This window comes from Geospiza fortis, unplaced genomic scaffold, assembly GCF_000277835.1.
Source record: "Geospiza fortis unplaced genomic scaffold, GeoFor_1.0 scaffold206, whole genome shotgun sequence".
Taxonomy (NCBI): Eukaryota; Metazoa; Chordata; class Aves; order Passeriformes; family Thraupidae; genus Geospiza; species Geospiza fortis.
Genome location: NW_005054311.1, coordinates 7,805,994 through 7,815,222, shown reverse-complemented (window position 1 = coordinate 7,815,222; position 9,229 = coordinate 7,805,994).

Genomic DNA, 9,229 nt, shown 5'->3' with positions numbered 1-9,229 from the left:
ACCATGGGGAAAATCACCCAGTACACTTAGCAGGTGGTAGGTTAAAGGCAGAAGAAGCAGAAGAAATGAGTGTTTCACACATCAGAGAATCATTATGGAATGTATTGCCATTGGATATTGGAGAGGCAGGAAGAAAAAAAATAATTCAAAGGGAGATTAAAACAAGTTCACTGGCAGCCTGTACAGCTATCATATGCTAAAGAGTGGAGACAATATCTGGCTCAAGAAGCCTCCACATTCCTGGTTTCTCGGCAAACCACTGAAAAATATCTCTGTAATTGCCTCGCTCTGCTCCTCTTTCTGTAAACCTCTGCTGCAGGCCACTGTCAGAAGAGGCGTGTTGGGCTGGCTGACTCTGGCTGTGACCCACTGCAGCAGTTCTCGTGGCATTCGCTGAGGGGACGAGGCTATCGCTCCCCTCACACCAGCCATGGAAGCTGACAAGATGCAGAAAGGAGTGCAAACAGAGCCCTAATTAATAGTGATGCAAGAGCAGCTCTGCAGGCACTGTGCCTCCCCAAGACATGACAACTCCCAGGACTGGCACGGGAGCGATAGGGGCTCTACTCCATCCCTGGAGCGTGGCTTGTTGCTTGATGCCATAGTTTAGCACTAAGTATGCAAGTGCATTTTCAACATAGCTGATGGCAGAAATTGCACTTCTAAGCTGTCTGGTGGATTTATATGCTTAAAGGATTATGAATTACTGCAAACCAGTACCATTTGCAATGTTTTGCTTTCTATTCTACAGATCCAATTACTTGAGGGCATATTTGATTGTATATGTAGTTAGAATATGGGTTTGCTCTGATTATTTTACATTTTCATTACAGTAAGTTAATGCAGAGGCAGACCTCAATCTAGAGATTCATGCTAAACTTCAACAGTATTACTTAACTGAAAGTATAGTATATGGGTATATATATAGTATATAGTAACTTAAAGTTAAGTATATGGGTAGGTAAAGAGGTAAAGAATTAAGCATAGACCTCAATAAACAGGCATCTCTAAGGATGGAACCACACCACAAATAAACAAATCTGGAAGGATATAAACCACACCTAATCCTGAATGAATGGCAGCAATTGTTTGTGCCTGAGCACTCACACACAACCAGATTTGAACAAACAATTTCTGGGATAGGAAGCAGAATCTATTGTACATATTATCATCCAAGTAAACATGAAAAGACTGCCAACTTTGCTTGAATACGCCACCTGATCTCATTGGGAGTTCAAAAGATGTGAAATGCATTTGCACAGAGCTGCTCATTCTGGTGCTGATCTAGGAGGTGCGTGTAGCGCATATCTTGCCATGGAGGTATGAATGAGGAAGGAACACAATATGAGCCAGACCACAGAGACTGAGACCAGAGATATGGGAGAATGCACAGAGACCTCTGTTCCACCTGCATTCCAGACAGACTCAGACCTCAGACCTTATCTCAGGGATCAGTTGTCCAGTACCAACACCAACCCTGTTTGAAACTTTGTACCACAAGGAGGTTTAAAGTCCAAAGGAGGGACTTTCACTCTTCTCCAGTTTTCTTGTTAGAGCTAGCACAGGACATGCCTACCCATGTGGAATGAGCAGTGCAGTGAGCAGGATGTGCTCCGGTGTGTCCACCATGGATTAAGAACAAATGCAATGGACAGGCACGGCTCACACACGTTTCCAATTGTTTTGAACAATTGCATTTATTTTCACTAAGGAAAAACCCACCCAAAACCACACAGAGGAGGAGCCCTTCTAGACTCCCAGTAAGACCTTCATTATGAAGGTTCATAATGAACCATCAGGGTTCATTAAGGACCAAGTTTTTCCAAGCTACCATTTGCTACCTCTTGGAAAAACTATTATGTGGCACTAGTGAGACAATTCTCACACAACAAGCACAAGGGGATATTTTGTCTAATTGTGAGCAAGCAGAGCCATAGAGAAGCATTTTGGTAGCTATACCACCCTTCTTTTTGTATTCGCAGATAAGACCATCAGTACTTCATTTGGCTGCTCAAACCCGCTGTACCTCTTTCCTGACCTGCAGAAGCCTCTGCCCAGCAGGTTCTGATTTTATTTACTTCAGCCTGACAGCTATTCAGAGTATCTGTATCTTTCTTCAGCAGCCATTCATGCAGCTCTGTAAACAATTGCAGCATAAATAAGTAATGGGTTGTTATAGAGAAGACAGACTCTTTTTGGAGATGCATAGTAATAAGACAAAAGGCAATGGACACCAGTTGCGACAAGGGAAATCTCAACTAGATTTAAGAAAAAAAAAAGTCTGCATGGTGAGAAGAGTCAAGCATAGGATCTGGTAGCCTAGAAAGGATGTAGAGCCTTAATCCTTGGAGATATTCAAATACCCACTGGACAGGGTCCTAAACGACCTGCTCTATTTTTGGAGACAGTCCTGCTAAAGTTGGGTATTGGACTAGAGACCTCCAGAGGTTCCTAAGTGATTCTGTAATGCTCTTCCTAAGTGATTCTGTAATGCCAGTAAATCTGCATCAAATAAATGCATTTTTGCAATTAATGACCAAAGGAGACATTCTCTTATTAAAAGGGAAAAAAAAAGTTAATGGAACAAGTTGATGTCCTTTATAGAGTACAGAAAAGGCCATACGATCAGAGTGAACACCATTTTTAATGAGGAGAAGAAATCCTATTAACACACAGCTGCAATTACAAAGCATAATAGTGTTCTTCTGAGAGCCCAGGGTAAGGCTGGGCTTGTAGTTATTTAGGCATGAAGGTATATAATATGGGTGCATGGAAACTGCACTATACATGCAGAAAGGGCTTTGATTACTTTTGTGAAAGTAGGCATTCTTTTGCATATGCTCCCACTCCCAACTTAATATCCATTTGCTGCAGACTGCAGCTTCATGCTCTTCATCACTGAAGTAGCCAAAAGTTTGGCCATTAGGTAGAGAAAGCACTTTAAACACAGTCTGTCCAGATTATTCATACTTGAAGAATGTAAAACAAAAAAAAAATTGTAAAGCACCAGAATGTAAGTTCAGGTGTAATTTTCCTTCACTGGTTATGTTTCAGATAGAGCTTGGTCACTGACTCCCTATCCATTGTGTCTGGTCAAAACTGATTTAGATCACTTCAAAAAACTGCTGTGACTAACTTCCCTTCCATGATCCTGCAGTACTACTACTACTACCTTTTTACCTTTCATCCCTCCTCCCCCACCTGACACATCATCTCTGTTTTTTCATCTAAAAGGTTGCAGCACAGAGTGACAAGCACTGGTTCAAACCATTCCAGCCCAGGGAAGGAGCAGGGAAAGTTGCAACCCCTGAGAACAGTGTCTGCTCCCCATAGCAAAATCAATAATGAGGAGGGAAATAAGGGAGAGATTTCCCATTGCTTAAAGAGGAATTTCTAGTTTGCTAGGAGCAGTCTCTGTTGATTAGATATAAAATGTAGATACTGAAAAAAACTACATCCTCGTTCCAAAAACTGCAGGAGTTCTTAAGATGTAGAGTGCCACAAAAAGCAAGAACAAAAATCAAGGGTTTGTGCACAACTTACTTGCTAAATCTACAGCAACTGGGAGCACTGCCAGACCAAACTGCTCCAATGAAGAGAGGCATTTGCCACAACAAACATTCCACTCCACATCCTGGATCACACAGTTTTAAAAAGACATATTTGAGCAGCAAATAAAATGCAATGACGATATCAAATTTAACATCAGAGAGGAGTCTTTTAGTATCTGCCAGTCCTTTGAGTGTCAAATAGAGGGGGGAAAAAATCAGAGAAGCTAAGACTCTGCTTTTTGCTTTCCACTGTTTATGATGAAATGACTTATTCAGAGGACAGCTACTGTGAATATGTGAGCTGTGCTATGACCAGCTGGCCTATTTTGGATTTCAGCCGCAATACACAGATGGAAAGTATGTTTCTAGATTGCATGATTTCTTTCTCAAATCTGCTTTTTTTTTTTTTTTAATCAGCAATTACTGAGGTTACAGAGAAAGTGTGGCAGTTCCTTTGAAGCTTAAAGAGAGTTCAAAGATCATTCAAACATCATGTTCTGAATGTTTTTCTGGAGACCTGCACATTTTTTGTAACCCCACTGCTGAAATCTCAAACAGGTGACAAAAATTACATGTTGTTTCACAGTTTGCCCTATGGAAAAGGCATGAAAAAAAGTCAAACGATTAGACAGAGAAACATGAAAGCTACCATGTGTATTTGCTGTCTCTGTCAACATGAGCTGCATTCAGTTTGGGCATGAGTCTTTCATTATGAACACCTCAAGGAATATAAGGAACTGGAGGAAATAGAAAGTAGGACCGTTCTAGGTGCCTTGCAGCACTGCTAGAGTCAAGTTGTCAAAAGCAATCTCCCTTCCTCTGCAAGAGCAATTTGCATACAAAACTGCAGAGGCTGAATCAGTCCCCTCTTCTTGCTTAGAATGCTGCAAGGCAACATTTCTGGATTAACTTCCATTAATCATTCCTAGATCTCAGCTTTTTTCTTTCTTTTGAATCCATGCACAAAATCTCACAAACTGACTCAGACTGATGTCTTATTTCAGATTACAATTGCTATATCAATGCCCTATTTAGGACCAGTATATTTTACTTTGATGTTTACAGGGACATATTATCAAGTAGGTCTAGTCCTTCCAAAATGTACACAGCTAAACCAGTATCCTATATGTGATGGGAAAAGGAAAGGTTCCAGGCATACCCATACAGCCAGCTGATTTCTACTCTCCCTCCATCCACATTTGAAAACTGTGAAGCTTCTTAAAACCTGGAAACACAGCTTCCTAAAACCAAAGCACTATCTTTCCTAGGAGCCTTCTGCAAATCCCATAGGTGACAATTGTCCCATAATCTTCATGTGAAGGAATCTGAAGCTCAAGATTTTATGTTTTCCCTCCTTAGAGAAGTCAAAGAGACAGCTCAGTCGTCAGAAAATGAAGTCTAAGTCTGGTTATAAATAATTGCTTCTGGAACTGGCTTTGTTACAGTGGACAGGTAACAGATATTAAAGCAGGATTTTATTCCAAAACGTGAAGGTGTACTAAAGGCAGTTACTTACTGGTGAAACAAGCACATAAATACCATGATTTTATTTTAGAAGGAGAAAAAAATCCCCAGCAACCCCTGGACTTCCCCCACTCTCCCCCTCGCCACAAACAAAGCACTTTACAGCCATAGTATTTTTATTCACCCATAAACAAATCAGTGGTTTAGCTCTCTTCTTGTACTGACAGGAAATGGTCTCCTGTGACCTGGAAAACTCAGCAAGTTTCTGAACAGAAACAACAGTATTTCTGGGTTGATTTCTTTACTTATTCTTTAAGAGAAGTTTACAAATGTATTTTTTCTGAAAACCTTGGCACTCTCTTCAAGAAAAAAACACACATTGTAAAAATCATATTTTTGGGAACCACAAAATCATCTCTATTTAGCTTCATAATAAGCCATTTTCTCTTTCTTTACAGATTGACTGTAAGACAAAGAAACCTTGTGTGAGTAAACCTGTGCTGGAATGTTTTGCTATGCACCTTGTTCATGTACTTTCACTGATCTTTTACTGAGCAAAGTTAGCAACTGACCTAGAGAAAACAACAAAAAAACCCCACAATGCCATATGATAGAAAATATATTCTTTATGTGCTCCACAATAATGTGTTGCAATGCTCCCAAAATGGCAGCTGCCCCTTTGGACAGCTCTCTAAGGAGGGGAAGACAATATAGACATAGCCACAAAAAACAAATATATTTGATTAAATCATATACCAAAGAGTACCTTTCCTGTTCAATCAGATTCAACTCTGTTGAAATAATATGACAGAATTTTTGCCTCATGTAGATGCAAACAGGCAGAGTTCCAGATATCTCCACTGAGAATATCATTTTTAAACTAGGCAAACGAACAAAAAGAAAAGCCTCTTGAATAGTTTTAATTTTCTAGAATTTGCCAAGGCTGCTTACTGCTAGGCTGCTCTCCCTGCAGCACTGTTTTGTTGGACAGAGAGCCCAAGCCCCCTGGTTTCTTCAAGCCTTGTGCCTTGTAAGCATTACGCCCTTAGAATGGGCAACAATACACAATTATTTGAAACGTCAGAACAAAACAAAACAATTGACATCTAGAGTATCAGGTATCAATTTCTCAAAGCAAGTCATTTGTAACTAAACCTTATAAGAGAAAGGTCAGAGGAAAATTATCTTTTACAGCATACAATGTGAGGAATTTTCCTTTAATTCATTCAGCTTTGTAATTCAAATATTCTTTAATTCATTTCAGAAGAGTTAAGAGAGCCCTGCTATGAAGAGGAACAGTTTCTCTGAAGAGTTACTCTTCCATCAGATTCTTTTCCCCAGGCTATCTTATGGACATATCTGTTCATTTTTATACTTTCAATTATTTTTAAGCTTCTCAGCAAAACATTTAGAAGTGCTAGAGGTATAATACTCTAATCATTTTTCCTAAAGTTAATCCAGTAACCCTAATGTTTTGAGGAGTATTAGAGGTCAAGGTACACTGAGACAGGTTACATTTTCCTTATGCATCTTCAGCATAGCTGCCTTTAAGTTTTGAGTCATCAATAAGCAAGAGAGCCCATTAATGGGCAGGACACTATTTCTGAGTCCCCTTTGGTCAGGTACATAGAGGAGCACTCCAGCACGTAAGAAAAATTAATAGATTCTCCTAGTTTCCAATACCTGTGTCAGTAAGTATTTGTGGTATTTCCCTTCCTAGGACTCAAGTACCAAAGAAGGATTTGAGTCAATGTGTAATATTCATCCCAGGTCTGCAGTCTCCTGTAGATTTATACGTAAAGTTAAATAAATGGAAATAAAAAGAGAAAAGGAACAAAGAAATTAAGCCAACAGCACAAGACATACATTTCATACTGATGAAAGAGTGATGCGCGTCTGCTTTCATCTCTGTATAAGGTGCTTGGGAGCTGTGGTAAGTCACTGGGAAAGTCTTCAATATCAACTCCGCCATTTCTCCATCCATGAAAAATAAAACTATTAGTGATATTTTAGTCTATTAGTCCTGCTGTCATAATTCTGCAAATGAACCTGGAACTGATATGAACAGAGGTGGGCTTTTTTTTCCCCTGTGAAATAAATTTTAAAATACTTTAAAATATTCACTTTCCAGGTAGTTCTTCCATTTCTGGTAATTCAAACACGATAAAAACCTGACAACCAGCACTTGCACAGTGCTTGAGCCTTGGAGCCCAGTAGGCTGGAAGACCCCCCAGATTGTTCTGTGTGTATCACAGAACACTGCATACACGCCGGATCGTGCTCCCAAGGGCTCCCTTTTTGACCCTCACACCCACATCTCTCAAGCCTCAGGCTGGCTTGCTCTCAAGGGGCCGATCCTCTTTCCTGGCAGGGATCCTCCAGCCCTGGAGCCGGCTCTCCTTGTGTGCCAGTCAGAAGGTGGCACCATGGAGATGCGGATGTCCCCGGGCAGCTGGGCTCCTCCCCTCCTGGTCGGTGCCAGAGCGAATCAGTTACACGTTAATTTTCCTGTAGGATCATACAAGAATCCTGGTTGCTGGTTGGATTCATTGTCAGCATGAAGGCGTCTCTCATCACGAAACAAAAGGAGGAAAATATGCTGTCACTGTATGCCTTTCAGGACTGCGTGGCCAAGCTGAGTGACTTCATTCTCCATCGTGTTGAGAACAAAAGTTGAAGAGATTAAAAAAAAAAAAAAAAGACCATAGAGAAGGTAGAAACCAGGTCAGGTTAGTAAGAGCAACCATAAAAAATAGTTTAAGTACATACAGTTAAAATTAGAAATGCCTATGTGAGATATGAGTAATGTCTTGTATTTTCTGTGAACTATATCAGTGCAAAGCAGATGATCAGAAAAGTTTCAGTCTGGTTGCTAGAGAATAATTAATGAAATGGGTGAATGAGACTGAGAACAGCAGCATGTTTCACTTCCTGTGTCTTTTTTTTTTTTCTTTACTCTTCACAGCTGCAAGCCAATGGCTAACAGATCTGAGACAAAGACTAAAACAGGTTACTAGAGCAGGTTTGACAGAATATATTTGGTCGTTTTTAGATCAGCTATGCCAACAAGCATCTACTCTAGACTACTCTGGATCAGGTATTTGTCACAAAAAGATTTGCTATTATTTTTGAGAACCCAAAGAAGAGAGGGAAATGCCAGAAACTGAAAAATACAAATTCCTCATTTAATTACTGAAGGGAGAAGGTGGTGATGGCATGGTAGAAATCACAGACTTACCTTTGCTTCTGTTTTCAGAATAAAAATCTCAGTCAAAAAGAAAAAGGAAATGTGGTTTCTTAGTGGTTAAGTAGTTAATATTAATTTTGTAGGTAGAATGATGACTTGTGCTAAGAACAGATCTGCAGTAAATATCTCTTGGACCACTTAGTATTCAATATTTTCATTAGAGATATAGAAGATGAACTGGAGAGCCTGCAAACTTAAAAATCACACAACACAAAGCTGGGCATTACTGCAAAAATGGAGAACTGCAGGCTTGGAATACAAACAATCTTGACAAAATGAAGGAACGCCTAGAAAAAAAAGACTGGCTGCAGTTCATTTAGAACAACCACAAGTATTTATATTGATTGGGAAGAAAAAGGGCATAAAAAATGGAGGGAGAATACCTGGCTAAGCAGGGGTTTGCAGAAATGGATCTAGGTATTATAGGAAATCACCAGTTGAATTATGTGTCTAAAATATAATGCTGGTCCGAAAATGGCAAATCATAAAAAGATAGCTATGAAGAAAAATTAAAATAATTGAAACTTTGAAGAGATTAAGCATATTTAGCTATGGTTGAAAATGGATAGCAGTGGGGGTCTTCCAACTGAGAATGTGTGAACATATTTATTCTTGAAAGAAAACTCAAATAACAAGAGAAATATGAAACAAACCAGGCCAAAATAGAATAAATGTATGAAAGTAATTGTTAAGGGAATTTAACCAATGGCAATTTCATTCTAATGCTGTATATCAGAGGTTAATATCTGAGTAAAGATAGTTAAATTGGCTTTTTATTATTGAATTATAATCACTTGAGCAATTATAAAAACAGGTGTTGCTGATTGAAATAAATTATTCCTTCACCTGATCACTATACAGCTGATAAGAACTCAAGATTGCTGCACAAGTACTCTTTTATTTGTGCTGAAGCCTTCTTCAAAGGCATTTATTAAGCCAAGATGCTCTGGAAAGAAACTCCACTGAA